General features: G+C 29.1%; 1 protein-coding gene across 4 annotated transcripts in view; it reads left to right on the plus strand.

Annotated features, from left to right (window-relative positions):
• Positions 1–18,225, plus strand: part of LOC129972117 (zinc finger protein Xfin-like) — a 140,595-nt gene that overhangs the window by 87,120 nt on the left and 35,250 nt on the right. For all 4 annotated transcript variants that reach the window (XM_056086112.1, XM_056086110.1, XM_056086113.1 and 1 more), the window contains exon 3: positions 10,989–11,059. The gene's annotated coding sequence lies outside the window, so the exon portion shown is untranslated. The remainder of the gene's footprint in view (positions 1–10,988; positions 11,060–18,225) is intronic.

Here is an 18,225-nt window from a genome sequence, read left to right on the forward strand (position 1 = left end):
GGGCGCTATAACCTGTCTCAATAAATTAAGCATTGTCTTTTTACTATAGGTACACGTCATTCCTCTTGTTACACGAGACGCTATTTTAAATTTAAACGCCTGAAAAGAACTTTACCGATCTCCCTTTATATTAAAGTTTGTGATATTAATGTGATAAACTATAGATGATATTAATTAAACTATGGATGCATTTCTAAAAGTTATTTCTATTTAAGTTTGAATCAGGATGCACAGATTATACTATTATATTATTATATGCTATTTAAAAAATCTGCAATTGAATTGCAATTGGTTTGCCGTTACTAATTGATATGAATATTTGACATAATTTCAATATAAATTTGATTAGCTGAAAAGCAATTAAGGACATTTCATGAAAGTTATGATCATGATTTTATTAGATATATGGTTTAAAAATAATTTGAATAATAATTCTCTGAATTTTCTGATAGCCGCACTATGAAATGAAATGAATTTATTACAACTTCCGTTATTCTAAATATTCAAAATGTGGTGCTATAAGTAATAATTCCAAACTAAAATGAATGAATCTGCTAAGTTAAGCTACTGCGATATTTTTTTCAGTGAAAAAGTAAAACATTTACAATGAAATAAAATGTGTCTAAAAGTATTTCCTTTTGTTCGTTGATTTTATTTTTCTGTGCTCTTAAAATTGGATTGAAACTTCCTCTTTGCGTTCTTTAATTTTTTTCTTTTACTTACGGGACACGATTTTCAATAAAATCAAATTTGGCATTTTGAAGTTATTTCTTCGTAATTGCTTTATAGATAGCTCTAATATCTTCTTAAAAAGATTTTTATACTTTTTTTTAAAGCGCGCATTTGTCTTAAAAGTTTTACTAAATGCTAAAATCTTTTGAAACTTCCATTTTTGTTTTTCATATTTGATGAGCAAAATTCAATCAGTGAAAAAAAATTCTGGAAATTCCCTTAATCTATTATTTATTCAATCGATTTAGCATTTTCATTTTATAGAATACAATCTAAGATTTTCATAAGATTACCAATTGCAATAATCGAAGTTTTTATTTTTTTATTTTTTCGTTAAATATCAGATAAATATCTTTCTTTTCTTGACAATACAACTAACTATAAATATTCCAAAGAAAGTCCAATGTTTTTTATCTCTTGTCGTGAAATATATTAATCTGATAAAATAATCAATAAACAGTAAAGGCAGTAATCAACTATTTTAGATAGGATAGCGTCATGAGTTTTGTAACAATATATTAACATGTGACAAGAAAATGAAATTTTCCATCAAATTAACTGCAAATATGCAGAGAGTAAAATCGTTTTAATATGAAATGCACTTATATTGGAATTCACAATTTAAAAGAAAATAATAGGTAAATTAAAGTGAATTTTACTCATAAAATTTTGGTTTTGAGTTCGAATTAAATAGAGCTAAAGTTTTAGTATTCTAGACAACTTAATTATGATAGAACATTCAGAAAATATTATTTTCGTTTAACAGGATTTGAAAATAACCATATCCATAGAAAACGGTTAAAAATTTGGAGATTTCCATATTATATTGTACAAATGATGTTTTCCGTCGAACGCATTATAAATACAAGCGATTTATATATGAAATTATTTAAAAATGGTGTTACAATATAAATTTGAAGCAAAAATAGAAAATTTCCATTTACAGCATGGCCTTCTGACATCCTTCAATTTTTTAAGTACAATTCGGAATTACCTTTTGAACGCTTTTCGTTAATTTCAGACTCACAAAATCAAATTTCTTTAACAACTTGTTACATACGAAATTTTTCTAGTCTTAAAACAAAATTTGTAGTAGTATCATTGAAAACGAGTTTTCAAGTACTTGATTTGCTTCATTTACTAATAATATATAACCAGAACCTAATTTCTCCCGAGTGGTTGACCTTTGAAGTTTTACCATCCCAAATATCCATTCTCCTCCAAAAAACTTAAACTTTTTTTTACCAAACACACCCATCAACTTTAATAACATGTAATAAGAGAGAGAGAGAGAGAGAAACGAATTGTTTGTGCTTCCTCAAAGAAGGACTGGTTTTGTTTCAGAAACGCATTTGTTGAATGTCCCCCCACTCGAAAAGGGTTATGTTTTAGAAAAACACCGTCAGTGGAGAATATAATACAACAGCAAAAAAAGAAGCAAAAAAAACAAAAAAAAAACTGGCAAGACAGAAAGGGAAGACAGAAAAGGAAAAAAAGAGAAAAGGACTACGGAAACGTACCAGGCCTTTTTCTAAGGGACAAGGAAGACTGGTCGACACATTTCATTTTCTGTTTTTTTTCTTCGCCCTCTCTTCCACCAATCCCTTGTGTCGCTTGAAGAAAAGAAGGAAGCAGAGTAGTAACAGGGAACTTTCTCTCTTAAGCCAAAAGGGACCTCGATATGACGTTACCCCTAGGGAGATTGTTATTGCGAAAGCGATGCCTAAGAAATAATGGCAGCCTGTAGACAAACACCCACAGATAAGAATGTCGCTCTTTGATACACGGAAAAGAAGAAAAAAAAGTTTATATTAAAGAGAGAAGACAGAACTAGCCGAGGGGTTGGGGAGGAATCCTGCCTGATTCTTCTAGGGATGTAGCCCACATTTTAAGATTCTGCTTTGTTTGTCAACGGTGATTCGATGCCCGAGGTTGTTGTTTGCAGAACGAGGAAGGGTGAAAACATATGATTATCGGTCATCAGCACTGCCGAATGCGTTTAATCGCCCACTTCGCTTACTTTCTCGAAAGCAAGTTCAGTTTGTTTGATTGACCGACTCTATGAAGTAATGCGTTATGTCCGAACTGCTCAGAAACGTAGCTACTGGACATTATGTGTCTTCGGCAACTGTATACATGCATGCCTAACTGCTTTGATAAATTTTATTATGAATTTGATGCAGTTTATGACAAATTTTTTAAAGCTATGGTTATTAGATTAACTTTTTATAGATGGAAGTTTCAATTCTTAGTGGATGCTTACTGTTTTCTAGTTTTACTCGAATTTTCTATGCAAGAAAAAGAAAGAAGTAATTTTTATTTCAAACTACAATATCCATTTTTATTTTGCTTTCAGGACAATTAATTTACGAACTAATAGCTGTAGAATTTTTAATCGTTAAGTTTACCATTAATCATCTGGTTTTCCATAGATGAAATTACTGAAATTATTTTGCTCTTTATTTCTAATGTTTACATTGTTCAGTATTACTTTACATATAATGTATATGATTTGTGAGTATGTATGAAATTTCTGTAATAGTTTAATTATTCTTTTGTAGCTCATTTATAGAATCTATCTTTTATAAATATAATTGTTGAAAATTTCATGCACTTATTTATATGCACTATTCATTTTCGGATTCGGAAACCCTTCGCGCTTTTGCGCATACTCCAGGAGGCATTTATTTAGTCGAAAAAAAAAAGTAAGAGGAAAAATGAAAGTAGGAGATGTTTAAACTTAGCAATAACATGAATTGATGGGATTATTCGCGGAGGAGGCATAAGAACTGCTCATCTTTCTGAGCTCAATCTCTTAGGCGAAGTACAATTGTCGAAAAGTGCCAGACTTATGTTCCTAAAATGAGCAATATATATATATATATATATATATATTAAAGTTAGTGGCCAATTTTGTTTTGTATTAGATACAATTGATCTATTTGTGTACTTTCCGTGATAAAATATTGTTTTATTTTGAATACTAAATCAACAATTTTCATAGATGTAGTTTCTGAAATTCTAAGGAAGCAATAAACAAATAAGTTCGACCATTTTTGATTTGCAGTTCCTGAGGATATTCAGTCATAGAACATTTTTTTTTTATTTTCGTTTAACTTGTGATTATAAAAACCCTAGCTTCAACTTTTTGGCATTTGGATTCTAAACTTTTTATACTAGCAAAGAGAAAAATCATATCCTAACAAGAAATAACAACTATCTTCATTTTCAAAATTTTGTAAGAGGAAGAAAAAAATTAAATTTTTCATAATAATGAATATTTTAGACTTTTTTTTTCTAATTAGGCATGAGCATGCACTTTCATGTTTATACTAGATACATAAAAAATATAGGAAATATTCTTTATTGTTTGCGAAAAAATCAGTTTTTTCTTATTACTAACTATATTTGGTTACCAATTTATTTTACTCTACTAATGGCTTTCGTGGCTGTTGAACTGTTAATATAGAATGTTCTTATTTAAAATGCCATTCTTTTATTTCATAAAATTTTAAAAAAAATATGAATATAATGGAATTAGTTTACTACAAATTACTACGCATTCTTATTAGATATATAATTATAATTTTAACGTTGGCAAAAGTGCATGTTTGAAGCCGTCAATCAAAATAATTTTTTAAAAGATCAAAATTAAAGAAAGGTTGTTAGGAAATGATTTTTGTATTGTTAAAATTATAATCTTTCGAGTTTTAAGATGCTGTAAAAATAAATTTTGTGCGAAAATCAAAAATTTGCTTAATTTTTTATACTTTAGCTAACATTTTGATTTTGAAAAGTTAATAGTAATTTTCTACTTATCTTGAAAAGCACTATGCTAGATTGCATAAATATCGGACATAAAATGTAGATTTTTATAAATTATATACTATAAATATTTATATTCTTTTTTCATACAGATTTGGAAATGATTTAACTATAAAAATATTGATACGCATTTTCTCGCTTTGACTAATTTATTTATTTATTCATATATTTTTTTACTTTTAAAAATTTCAACTGTTCCATTTTTATAATGATACTTGATTTTCAATTTTCATGCTGATAAATATAATCTTATTTTTAATGCCCTATTATGTATTTAAAGCAGATTTTGAGCAATAAAATCGTTTTAAATCTAAACCATCCCAATATTATAATAGATTGTAGAAATAAAAAAAATGTTATTCTGCCACCTGCATCCTGTAATTTCAATAGATATCTTGGGTTAAGTAAATAAAACTAATTAAAAAAACCACAATATCTTTTTAATATTTTTTGTATTACAAAAAAAATTATTCAGGAGAAAAACACCTATAAACCGAAAGAATGTTTATAGCTTCAAAGACTTGGGAGAAAAAGTACTTATCAAGTGTTTATAAAAGAACTGAAATGCTCATTTTAGAAAGTTCTGAAAAAAAAAAAACATTTTTCTGTTATTTATACCTCATTTTCTAAAGTGCACACGAAATCTGTTTATGATTATAGTTTCCTTTTGTTGGGCATTTTGAACAATTTTTTTCTTCTTTAAAGTAAACAATCAAAATGTGAATGCAGTTTACAATCATCATCAATTTTCAATTTTTAAAACCTTAATTGAGAAATTTAAAAATATCTTAAGAAAAAAAATATTCTCAATGACCAAAATTTCTTTGATACAAAATTGCACCAATTTCATTAGCATTTTTATTCTGTGAAGGGAAGGGACCTCTTAATCTCAAGAAGAAATCCTTATTTATGGTTAGGAATAAGACATAGAATTGAAAGGAATTATTCTAGATAAATTTTTTGTACCTCTTTTATTCCATTTTTATGCTCATGATTTCTTGAAACTTGTTTTAAGAAAGACAAACAGTTAGAGAAATTGAAGTATATAAGAAATCAAATTTCGAGGAAACCTTCGGCTTTCTTATATATCTCTACATATTCCTTTATTGAATAGTAAAGAAACATGAGTTTGCAATTTTAACCTCTTTCCGCTGGCTGTTTGGATTTTTAGAAAAAAAGGGTTTAGTAATGATTTTTTGTTTTGGTTTGAATTATGTGGGAATTTATATTAATGAAGTAGCTGCATGATCTGCTTCTTCTCTTATTTCTCCTGGGTTTCCATGCAGCGATGTTAGAAAGTATTTTGTTTGGCGCCTTTCTCTTTCCTACATGACAGGAAAAATGGATTTTGCAGATCCAAAATAAATGGCATTCCATGCAATGTTCCATTGATTTGTGGCTTGTTCTCCCTATATGAGAATTCGATGCCAAATTGACTCACCTGAATAGAACCCATTTCATTCATAAGTATCTGGTCTTTGAAGGTAGAACACACTTGTCATACTGATTTTACAGTTAACCACATTCTGATCGAATGTCCCACTTTTAAATATGATTGCCAGAACATAATTAATTTTACATTTATAATCTTGGTTACCTGGTGCGTGAAATATACCATCGAAATCTTTTTCATTTTTTAAGAGTCATCTCTTTGTTCCCCTTGTATTTGTCATTTCCTGTTTTGTCTTAATACTTAACGGTCATAAGTCACTTCTCAAGTGCTTTGTCTGCTATATCGAGTATAAAAATCTAGCTTCCGGTGAAGGTTAAAATCTCTTTCATTCTTCTTTCCTTTTTTAAACATTTATAGCAATTTTTTAGAGACAATTTTATTTGCTTTATCAATTGTTGGTGAGTTTTAAACATTTTAATTAATATCACTTCATCTACTTTTAACCATAAGCATGGCGCAGTGTAACGAAGATTGACTCTTGGCAAAAAAAAAACTCCGCCAAACTGACCCAGACATTGTAAATACGATGCTCAATAGAGATATACCATTTTAATGTAAAGATAACATGTCATTGGCTTGAACCGTTTGCATTAAAATTCATATCCTCACGGATTGACAAACAGGTGGCTTCTTCCAAAATATGAAAGAATTTTATACTGTGGTGCTTAAACCACATACCGAATTTCTCTTGTTCGTTCGCTTCTTGAGATGTCACATCCACAGACCGATAAATATGATATATTACCAAAACTGTGTTTTTTAGATTCAGAAAGGTCTAAAATGTGGAGACTCTTCAAAGTCTTGTGGCAGAATTTTTTAACAGTTCCGATACGTTCTCTTTTAATATTTCATATGTAAAAAAGTAAAAATTAGTAAATGTCAGTCCTTTAATTTTTTTTGTTTTGCACTTAAAAAAAAAAAAAGAACATGTAAAATGCTATAAAAGAAATAGGTATGCAAAAAATTTCACACTATCAGCATTCTACAATTTAAAAAAAAAGTCTGAAGACGCTTGCAATGGCGAAAGTAAAAAATGAAATCAAAGAGCTTTTTTTTAGTATGCTTTCATTATGAACGTATTACGTATTTCATTATGCTGGTCCGAACAAAAACTCATGTTTAGGACTGATAATGCAGATTTCAAAGTATGCGTATTAATTGACTCCAGATCCGATCTGAAAAATCAAATGTTCAAAAATTTCGACAAATGATAGAAAATAAAAGTTATTTCATAGAGCAAGATTTACTTATATATTTGTTAATTTTATGACCACTACAATAATACTATTTGCATACTGTACACTTATATTTTGTATAAAAATATCACTGCTCGGACATATCAGTCACGGTCAATTGTTTCCCTTTCATTTTATTTTATTATTATTATTTTTTTTTTTTGAGGAGATTTTGTTTGCGGACTTCTTTCTTTGTCCCCCATCCCCTCCTAAAGCGCATTGAATTATTGAGAATCCAGATTACTGAAGTTCGGATAATTTGAGTCCTACTGTACTCTGTAACAATGCCAATAAACATCTAATTATTTTTCTGCCAAAAAAATAACCTAATACCGTAAATTTCATTTCAAAATATACTTTCCAGTATAAATATAAATCGTTGTGGCGTTATGTATGTATATATGTATGTTCCACTTTTCTAAACAATTTGACGGAATTCATTCAAACTTTGCGTACTTATTATTTCAAACAAGAGAAATAATATAGCTCCTGTTTGATTTTTCAAAGTGCAAAAGTTATTTAGGTGTGCTATTAACCGGAAAATAACCAAAGTTCTGGCTTTTTTTTCCGCAGTTGCTTGGAGTAATTTATTTCGGAAAAAAATATTTTTATGCCACGTTATTTTCAAAACTTTACCTATTCAGCAATATCAATTTTATTTGATATTTTCCCCTTCAACTGCTTTTAATTTACAAAAATGTAATGAAAAATTTAATATATACAGACGAGTTTGATAAAAAAAAAAAAGAAAGAAAGAAATTGTAAATACTTCATTGGTAGACAATTGTCAGACTTTGAATAACTCTACCATTATTTTTTGATATTTCTCGAGTTCTTTAAATACTTTTGGAAACGTTTTTTTTATTGGTTTTAAAAGAGAATTTGTGCAAGATATTATTTGCAACAATAACTTTTTTTTAAAAAACAAGAAAGTAAAGCAGGATCTATTACCGGAATACTAAGAGGAAAATGTTTAAAAGCAAATGATTAACTATTTACTATCAGGATCAACTATTGATTTGACTTAATGATATAAAGAATTTATCTATCGATGGTTTTAAAAGTCATACGATATTTTCATTTAATTAAATAAATGTTTCAAACGATAAAAATATTTTATATATTATGATATTATAAGTGATTTATCAAGAAATAATTTATTAAAGAAATTATTATTTATTTATTATCAAAAAAATATTATTTATTATCAAAAGTAATTTTTGCATTTAAATATAAACCATGAAGATTGTCTTAGCTCTCAACAATTCCGGGGATTCCAGTTAATCTGTAATAGATTTCAATTTATAAACTCATAAACTACTGGACGAATTACTTAATAATCGCGAAAACTAAGTTCCCCTTAGTTTGTCTATGATATAAGACAATGTTATAATCGGCATTAATATAGTAAAAAAAAAGATTGCATATAACTGCATTAAACATTTTTCTGCAACTATATCTGAGACAAATGCGTTGTAATTCCTTCTGAGAAAGTAATAGTAAAGGAACCTTTACTTTCTATCTCCAGTGGCCAGCAAGCACTTTCTATATTGTCTGTGAGAACCTCTCATTCGAAGACGAACCATTGCGTGCCATACTGAGTAAAGACATAATAAGTGACATATCGGATGGAATGTTTGTACTGCATCCCCTAAGCTAACTAAACCAATCGTCTGAATTCACTTTGTGAACCAAGCAAATGTTCTAGACTAGACGGTTAAATACACAGAGTCTGCGGTCGTTGGAAGATCTCGTGTATTTATTGTAATTGAAATTTCTCCCACGTGCTCAGTTATGAAAGTCCTTATACAGATTTATTTTTCTTTGCTCAACAGCTGGAGAAACTGGAAGTTAAAATACCGTGGAGAAAATTCTCAGGATAATAGATGCTGTGATTTTCGTTGTAAAAAATTACAAAAAAAAAAAATTGTCAGTTAATAAGTAAAAATGACTAAGTCAAAAGAAAGACAAAAAAAGTCGTGAGAGTGTTATTTTTGTTCAGATTCCTTAACTATGTTTTTTTTTTCTCTAATTCGACGGCATTTTCTGGTTTGAGAATATGTTTTTATATAGATTCGAATCAGAAGACAGAATATTTTTGTTGCTCATAGGTTATTTATCATTTATGGATCGAGATCTGACTTTATAACAAAAACGAACAATGCTTCTTGGATCATAAAATTAATTCTTCGTTATTAATAGCATCCGTAAATTTTAAGTTTATGATAAACAAAATCACACACTCCATTGGACATTACAATTATATAAATTCCGTTATTATGGAGTATTCTGCTAAGGGCCGGCGAAAGCTGTCTCTTGTCTGAAAGTGGCATCGGCTCTAGAATAACTTAATTTCAGATTAAAAGTTTAAAAGCACTGTAATTTGATATATGAATTATATTGACATGCCACAGGTAAGGAAGGAATTAAAATATTTTCTCTGTAACGGGCAAAATTGTGCTTATCGATATATGAGCAGCGTATTCCATATATTGATATATGTGATTTTCTCTGCAACAGAAAGACATTTTAAAATAAGAACACTTAATTTTTTTTATTACATCATTTTAAACTATATAGCAGTGTATATTGATTTCACTTTCTTGTATATAAAGAATGAAACGAGAAAGTATTGCCAGCTGCAAAAATTTGAATCTGTCGAGATTCTTTTCATTTTAGACGTACTCAAATTCGAAAAAACTGTATTTTGGAATTATATACGTCTATTTTTGAACACAATAATTAAAAAAAAAAAGAATAGCGAATTATTTAATACATTTTGCATGTATTTGGCATTTACCGAAATATTTTCATCAATACCGAAATATTTCATTCAGTAAATATATCAAGGCGTTTAATTTTCTGGTGTTACATACAATCTTCTAAGTGTATACATATTTTCCTTGTCGATCTAAACATTTACAATGACGGACATTGAATTTTTGGTCGTAGATTTCTACAGCGAGATTAATTTATTATTCATTGCTTTTTACCTTCTTTGTCAGTGTTAAGCACCTTGACTGCTTCCTGGGAAAATTCCTCAGAAGGGAGAAGAAGTTATAATCACTAGGGGCAAGGTCTGGACTTTATAGTAGATGATCGAATATCTGCCAGCTTAAATATATACATATTTTTTTTTTCAAATTTTGAGTTGAGAAATGTGATATTACGTTGTATGATTCAATGTGGACAATTTCACAACTTTCCTTCATCAGTTTCTACCATTATCTCAACTTTATAACCACTCATTACTTTATTACCTTAACTTTCACATACCTGAAAATGAATATTCACAGTTTTCATGTTTCTTTTTATCAAAAGCTAGATAACTGACCAAATTTCACGATCAGCGAGTTGTTCTATTTTCTTCAAAATTTTAATCTCATATTACGATGCATATTACCTGATACTGTGATACTAAATGACGCAAATTCTGTGTAAAGAATTCCGGGAATCTGCCTAGCATTCATTTATTTTCACGTTCATGCGAAATTTGAAAAGATAAAACAAGCGATATTAAACCTTATTTTTAAGTTCCTTCCTCATAATACTGTATTTTGATTTAGAACATTAAAAAAAAAACTGTAAAATTTATTAATTAATTTTTATTTTGTTTTAATATAGAAATATCAATAGTACTAGGTCTATCAAGTATACAAAACTATGTAATTTCAATTTAATTCTGAAATTGGAATATAAAATGTTATATTGAATAATTTTTTAATGAAATTTTATTATTCCAGATCTATGTACAAGTTCAGCATCAACCGCAGAGATAGAGCCATCAATAATACAATCAAGTGTGGGTACAAATGTGAGTAAAATTTATCATGGCATAAATTAATACTATTTGTTTTACAAAATATTTGAATATCTTATTTTTTTTTTTAAGTATTTGAAAAATAAGTTTGTTTTTCAAAACCGTTTATTTGATTGCACCTCGATTCTTCATTGGATTCAATTCTTAAATAAATTATCAAAAAAATTAAAATGCTTTTATTAAGATATAAATAGAATTTTTATGTTTTTAACTCTACTTATATAATAAATTTATAAACAGAGATTTTACTTTTTAGCTTTTAATTTATAATTCATTGTTAGAAATATTAGATAATCCTGGATTCGGAATTTGCCTAAATCTTTGTTAATATTACTAATATGGAATCAAAATTTATTAAAATTAATCGATAAAAATTAACTTCTGAAAAATTAAAACTTGTCTTGTTACCGAAACAAGTTTTAATTGTTAGTGTATAAAAGCTCAAAACTCTTGAACACCAAGAGATGAAGAAAAATTCGATTACAAAATATCCTCTTTATAAATATGAAACAAATCAAATTAAATAAAAATGTATAGAAATGATGATTTATAAAGAAATTGTTATATCGCTTAAACTAACGATCACTCGAAAAGTAATTACTGCTTTATATTCAAAAGACTTCAGACTTTTATTTCCTAATGAGTGGAAAATGAGCGAAAGACATTTCAACATTTCATAGGTATAATTTCTCTTCCAATAAACGTCCTTCTTAAGAAAATTTCAAATTCAAACAGTTTTCTTTTTTCTATTTGTCATTGAAATATTACTGGGAAGAAGATATAAAAAAAAATCAGAATGAAAGCATACCTGGAACGACACAATAAAAAAAAAAGAAAAAAAAAACAAAAAAAAAACGGAGAATTGTGACTTACAACTGGCCTCCCTTCTCTTCAGATCTTCCACCCCTTCTCTTAAAAAGGGAGGAGAATCGCCCACTTCTTATAAAAAAAAATCATTCAGTGGTAGGGAAAGGAAAAAAAATCTCTCATCGATCGCATATATTTCTCAACAAGGAAATAATAATATCTATAAAAAAAATAAAAAATAAAAAGATCTCACACTAATATTCTCTAGACCTTGTTAGCTGTTGTCATAGCAACCAGTGCCCCACACCACCCGTTCCAGCGCCGATTTTTTATCACTACTTTTTCATCACCCCCGTCCATCATCCCCACCCCTTGTGGAGAAGCCTCCGACAAAGATGACATAATTATTGCGCTGCCTTAGGAACATCTTAACTCACTTTGACTTGTGGTACATGTAACCTTCCCCCCTGGGGGACAACAGTATAAAAAAGGGGGGATGGCAGTTCTTCAGAAATTCTGCTCTTGTATCTATCTACTGTGTTAGGCGCTATGAATTAGGGAAATGTGTATGAAAAAGGGTGATGTACGCTTTTGGAACGATTCATTTTTTGCACCCTCCCCGCCTAACCCCTATGAAGTCGTGTGACACAGGTTTGGGAGGAAAGGAGATCTGATAAGTTCTTCAAGTTGGGGTAAGTGATTTCATAAATTTTCTCGAGATTTTTCTCTTTCTGTTTATGATTTTTTTTTCTTTTTTTTTTATCGTTGTTGTTGTATCGCCATTTAATATCAAGGACGAAAAATTGCCTAATTCTTTGAGTAGTAACTTTCCTTTTGTGAGCGTTTTGTTTCAGTTTCAGACACAGAAGGGAATGCTTCTTTACACGGTCTGGTTCGCACCGTCCTTGAAAGTTATGCATTGTGGCCATGGATGTTATGAATAAAAACAAAAAGGGAATCTGACTTCACACTTTTATAATTACAGCAATCTACATTAAATAATAATTTTTATGAACCTAAAGCTTTAACAAAATTAGACGTGTGTCAAAAGTAAGTCTCTTGTGTCTGATTTATTAGGTAGTACTTAATGAAATAAGAAAACAATCTGTTTCCTTTCCAAAATGAAACTTTCCTTTTATTTCAGTACGAAGGGCGGAGGATATCAGTTTAGAATATGCAAATATCCTTTCGACAATGTATCTATTTTACTGTTTAAGACAAACTTTTTATAATTCGATCTTTCATGGCGAAAAGTCCATGAGTCCATTTTTGGAAGAAATACTTTTTCACGACCCTAACTGCCCGTAGAATACCCAAACTAAATGATAATAAAATTAATGGTTTTCAAAGATAAATCTTAATGAAGACTCTTATTGTAGATGGTTTCTTTGTTTATTACGAATACTATTTTTGTATAAGTAAGTATTTGCTATAAAATTCTCGAGAACTTCAAAATGATTATACGTGGTTTCATTTGAGATGAAATTCGAATTTAGGGATGATAAGTGTGAAGGAATGAAATATTGAGTCCATATTCGATATATACGTAGAAGGAAATTAGAATTTTAATAAATGTAATCCTATAATTGCGAATGACGAATGACGAAAAATGTTTAGTCTGTCGATGCTGTCTCCAAAGTATCATACATCTTATAACAATACTGAAGTCCTGGAACGCCCACCTGAAGCAATACTAGCTCTGCTGATGGTTCAGATGAACAAGTTTATCCATCTATGGAATATGTATAACCTAATCGATATCTATCTATATAATTAATTTATCTACTGAACAAGCATCTATGGAATAATATGGTGGTGAATACCGTGATGCGGTTGCTTCCAAAGGTACCCGAAAGTCATCTTTTGAATCAAATAATAATCGTTAAGCCTTAAATATGGGAAGTACTAAGAATTGTATTACTTCCAGCCTATCTAATAAAAGAATAAGAGATTGTTTGCTACAGAACGGTGCTAGAGATTCTTAGAACACTAAAGCTCTCCATTCGAACCATAAAAGAACTATTGTTGCTTCAGATGTTTTACAAATTCTACATCGCTTGAAGCGAGCTATATAAACAAGTATATATAGTATAAATTGTTGATATATACAAGTTGGGTAAGAATCTATACTGACTACGTCGAAGTTCTTTAAAACGTTTGAACCTATATTATTATTCTATATTGTACTATAATGTATTGCCTATAATATATTGGAGATAATTGTGGGGCTGTTGTTACTAAATTTCTAACTGTCGGTGTTTTTTTTTAATGATGTCATTTTCAAACATGTTTAGTATATATGTATTAGTAAGATTAACATTATTTTTTAAAACTATGGATTAAAAATAAGCAGACAATTTAACAAGTACCTATTTCTTCGATAATAATGGAAACATGATGATAGCTTTAGATTTCAGTCATGAAGATTTATCTCTAATTTTTTTCTCTCACCGAGGAAATCAGTCATTTCACGACTAATGATCCACTTCAAGATTTTAGGATCACTGGCTCGGTACTTGTTTCTACCGAAACTTTTCATTTTGTGAGCCTAATGGATATTAATTACATTATAAAACGCTGAATGATCTCATACTTGATGATGGTTTCAAATGTTACCTGACCTTGATTTAAAATTCGTAATTTTCAGTTTAGGGCTAAGGAAGCTTCAAAATTAGACATGAATCTAATAAATAAATTAGTTAAAATTCTCTTGATAAATAATCGTAACAGAAAATTAACCTATTATCTTTTCTAAACATATCAACTTAAATTGTGATTTTTCGCATATAGCCATTAATGATCTGTAGAATATTTAATAAAAACTATTAGACAATAATCAGTTTTCAAACTGATATGAGTGCAATCAAACTAATGTTCAAGTTGAAGACCTTCACTGACTCTCCGATTTTCTCAATACCATTAACAAGTATTCCATTTACGAAAAGAGCATCACTTCTAACCTAATGGTTATTCGTAACATTAAAATGGATCATACGTTAATCTTCTCAAACATCTAAGGGGGTTAAGTAACTATTAAAGGAACTGTTTTTGTTGCTTAATTTGTTATCGTAATTATTAAAAACAGATAAAGGTAGGACCTTGGACAACTAGGAAAGGGACTATCATCTAATTTTTTCCTCTTTTACACAAAGTAGATGGCCTCGCGTGCATGGTTATGGATGACATGATCGATTGGTGAGCTTTTTTTGGTGATGTAGTGTTTTGTCTAGAATATCTATCTATCAAAACCAATTTGTTTTGAAAATGGATTTTTTCAAACTATCGAAACTTTTATCGCAATAATTTTTTTTTTCGTAAGTAAATGAATCGGTAAACAAGTATTTCTAAATTGTTGAAAGTGTTATGAATAAGGTTTATACTATAAATTTCAAAATTATTGTTAATCCTTACTGAAGATAAAACAAACCTAATATGTATATTTAATACTATTGCAGTCGATCTGTAGAATTTGATGCGATATTTCTTGAGGTTGATTGCATTTTCTATGTTTTTACAATATAAATCTGTGAGTAAATTCTTAGCAAGAATGATCGATATAAATTACTAAATCTATCACAAAAACTATAAGAAAAATTCTTTAAAAAAATCGAAGAAGGAAAAAGTTTTACCTATCTATTGATGATGTAAACAAAATGTTCCGTGAAAGTGCAATGTTATTATTTTAAAAGGATGTTATTTATTTTCAAAAGCATGAATGTTCGTAATCCGAAACATTCATTTGGAAAATTTGTTATTAAATTAAAATATGCATAATCCGATACAAAGAAAATAAATCTTATAAGTATTTCTAATATCAATATGTAGTTAAATATGGTGAATTTTTTTTCGTTCCTCAGTTCATTTTTAAGATTTACTGTATAATGCTAAAAATTTAGAAAATCAGTTCACTCTTTACTAAATATTTTTAGAAATTTTTAGATTATTTCATTTATACATGTGAAATAACTTTTTTATAAAGAAAAACGTCCGTTTAAATGAAAAGTGGGATATTAGAGGGGATAGTTAATCCGCTTAAATAATCCTTCAATTTTACTGTAGTCCTCTTTTCAAGATAACAATGGATAACGGAAAAAATAATTTCCCCAATATTCTTTCTCCATTTTTTTATTCGCTAAGAATTCCTTTCTTTAGCTACGACTCAGTTATGAAACTGAGTCAATATTAACACTCCATTTAATGGTCTTTGGAGAAGGTTAAATATTTAGAAAGAGGAAATCCTAAAAATGTGTTTTTTATTGAACTGAAAAAAAAGGGGGAATTTAATGATCTATGAAATTGTATTAAAAAGAAACGAACTCCGCGTCATTAAATCGCCATCAGTTGTTGATCTCATTATAATCCCCGGCTGTATTTCCCCTTCTCTAGCTTGCAAATTTCAGTGTGCAATCATAATTGCAATAATTATGCTTCAGTGCGTGCCGCAATGAATCGAAACTTGCAATCACATGAAGGACCAAATAAGATCAAGATGAAAGGCAGGACAAATTTTTAACTATTTCTTCAATTCTGTCTTCATTTTACTTTGCATTCTGTTTTAATTCTGTTGTTTGCATTCTGTTCAATTGATCAATATTATATACGCAGATATTTTTGAAGTCAGTTTTAGAAAATTCAACTTTTCTTATTTGATTCTGCATACTCTTTTCCAAAAACAGAGCAACCCTTATAACTTGGTGCTAAGGCTTTGGTTCCGATCGTCTCCAGATTTGAAACTCAATTTAGACAAAAAAATGCATCGCATATGTAAAGCTATGTTAAAATTAGCCGCCTTTCTTGAATATTGTTTAGTTATTGACATTTGTCACGAGTTAGGTGTTTGTTGGTGTTATATCTATATTGATATATTATTTGGTTTGTTTAGATTATTGACATTTAGGCTTTTAAATGATTAGTATGAAATGTATTTTTTTTTTCTAAAATTATTTTAGTAGATTCCTATAGGAAAACTACCCATTGCAATTATTCTCATGACAAGACTTAAGGAAAATTTCTTCAGTTTTTTACCGATCATAGTCCCTAGAACCCCCAAAGCACGATTCGTTCAAAAGTTTATATATATATAAAAGCGTATAACGCTTTTTCCATGTTATCTTGTGAACAAGAGCAGTGATTACATTTCGATTTTAACTTACTCGGAATATGTTGTTAGAAATGCAAAATTCACAGATGAGTTCATAAAGGACTCATTTAGCTCAAACGGGGTGTAAATAGTGGAGGGGGGATTTTAATTTCCCTATAACTTTCTTAATATTGAAGATAGAAAAATCAATCTAGTTACCCAAATTAGAGCCTCATTAAGACAAACAATTTTTGTATTTTAAAGTTTTTCGATAATTGCAATATTTTAGAAGATAGGTCCTGTAACGGGATTTTCAAGCCCTAATTTTGACCATTTCTAACATCAACAATTTATGTTGTCAAATAGGCACTTAGATGTAAAAGAATCTACCTTTGCCTTCCAACTTGTCGAGAAGAATTTTTTGATTTGATATGATTGAAAAACATGAGTTCAATCGAATCCCTTTACTGAAAATTTAAAAAAAAAATGTATATACAAATACTACGCATATAATTGGATTACGCAAACTTAAAAAAAAATTTATATATATTGCGAATTAAAAGTGGAATTAAAAAGCCTATAATGGAGTTAATAACTGGCAAAAGCATGCAATTGAATGTTTTGATGGATGAGTTTGAATTTCATCATAACATGCTTATTATGTATAAAACAGAATTTAAAATTATTATTAAAATTTTTAAAAAATTAAATCGAAATGAAATTGATATCATTACAAAGGTAATTTTTGGAGTCTTTATGCAAAGACCATTTATGTAAGTTAATTGATGTCAAATTCATGAACATCAATTTCCAAAGGCAAATCATAGTGATTCACTATATAGCAACGGTGAAGCCAAATTTTCAGCTGGTTTAAACTTCCTGTTCGAAGCATATTTCTAGATTTCTTTTATATCTTATTTTCTTTGATTGAATGGATTTTTTAATGCTTATAAAAATCCTCTTTAGAATATTTCTAATAATACGTTGTACCTTCATTAATCAGCTATGCGAAGTGTTGAATTCAATGCAGCTATAAAAACGTTCAATGTAGCTATTTGAAATTCGTATGGTTGCCATCTGACATTAAGTAATAAAAGCGATTTCTGTGCCGCATACGTTAACGTTTTCTATATATAGATGTGATGTCGATGGATAAATTCCCTCCCATGTCTTTTGGCACAGAAATTTGGAAAAGGAAAGGCGTATCAATTATTGTCTTCATGTTTTGAGCATGCTTTAAGTTGCGAAGTCCTTTCCTAAATGGTCATTGAAT

This window comes from Argiope bruennichi, chromosome 6 (assembly GCF_947563725.1).
Source record: "Argiope bruennichi chromosome 6, qqArgBrue1.1, whole genome shotgun sequence".
Taxonomy (NCBI): domain Eukaryota; kingdom Metazoa; phylum Arthropoda; class Arachnida; order Araneae; family Araneidae; genus Argiope; species Argiope bruennichi.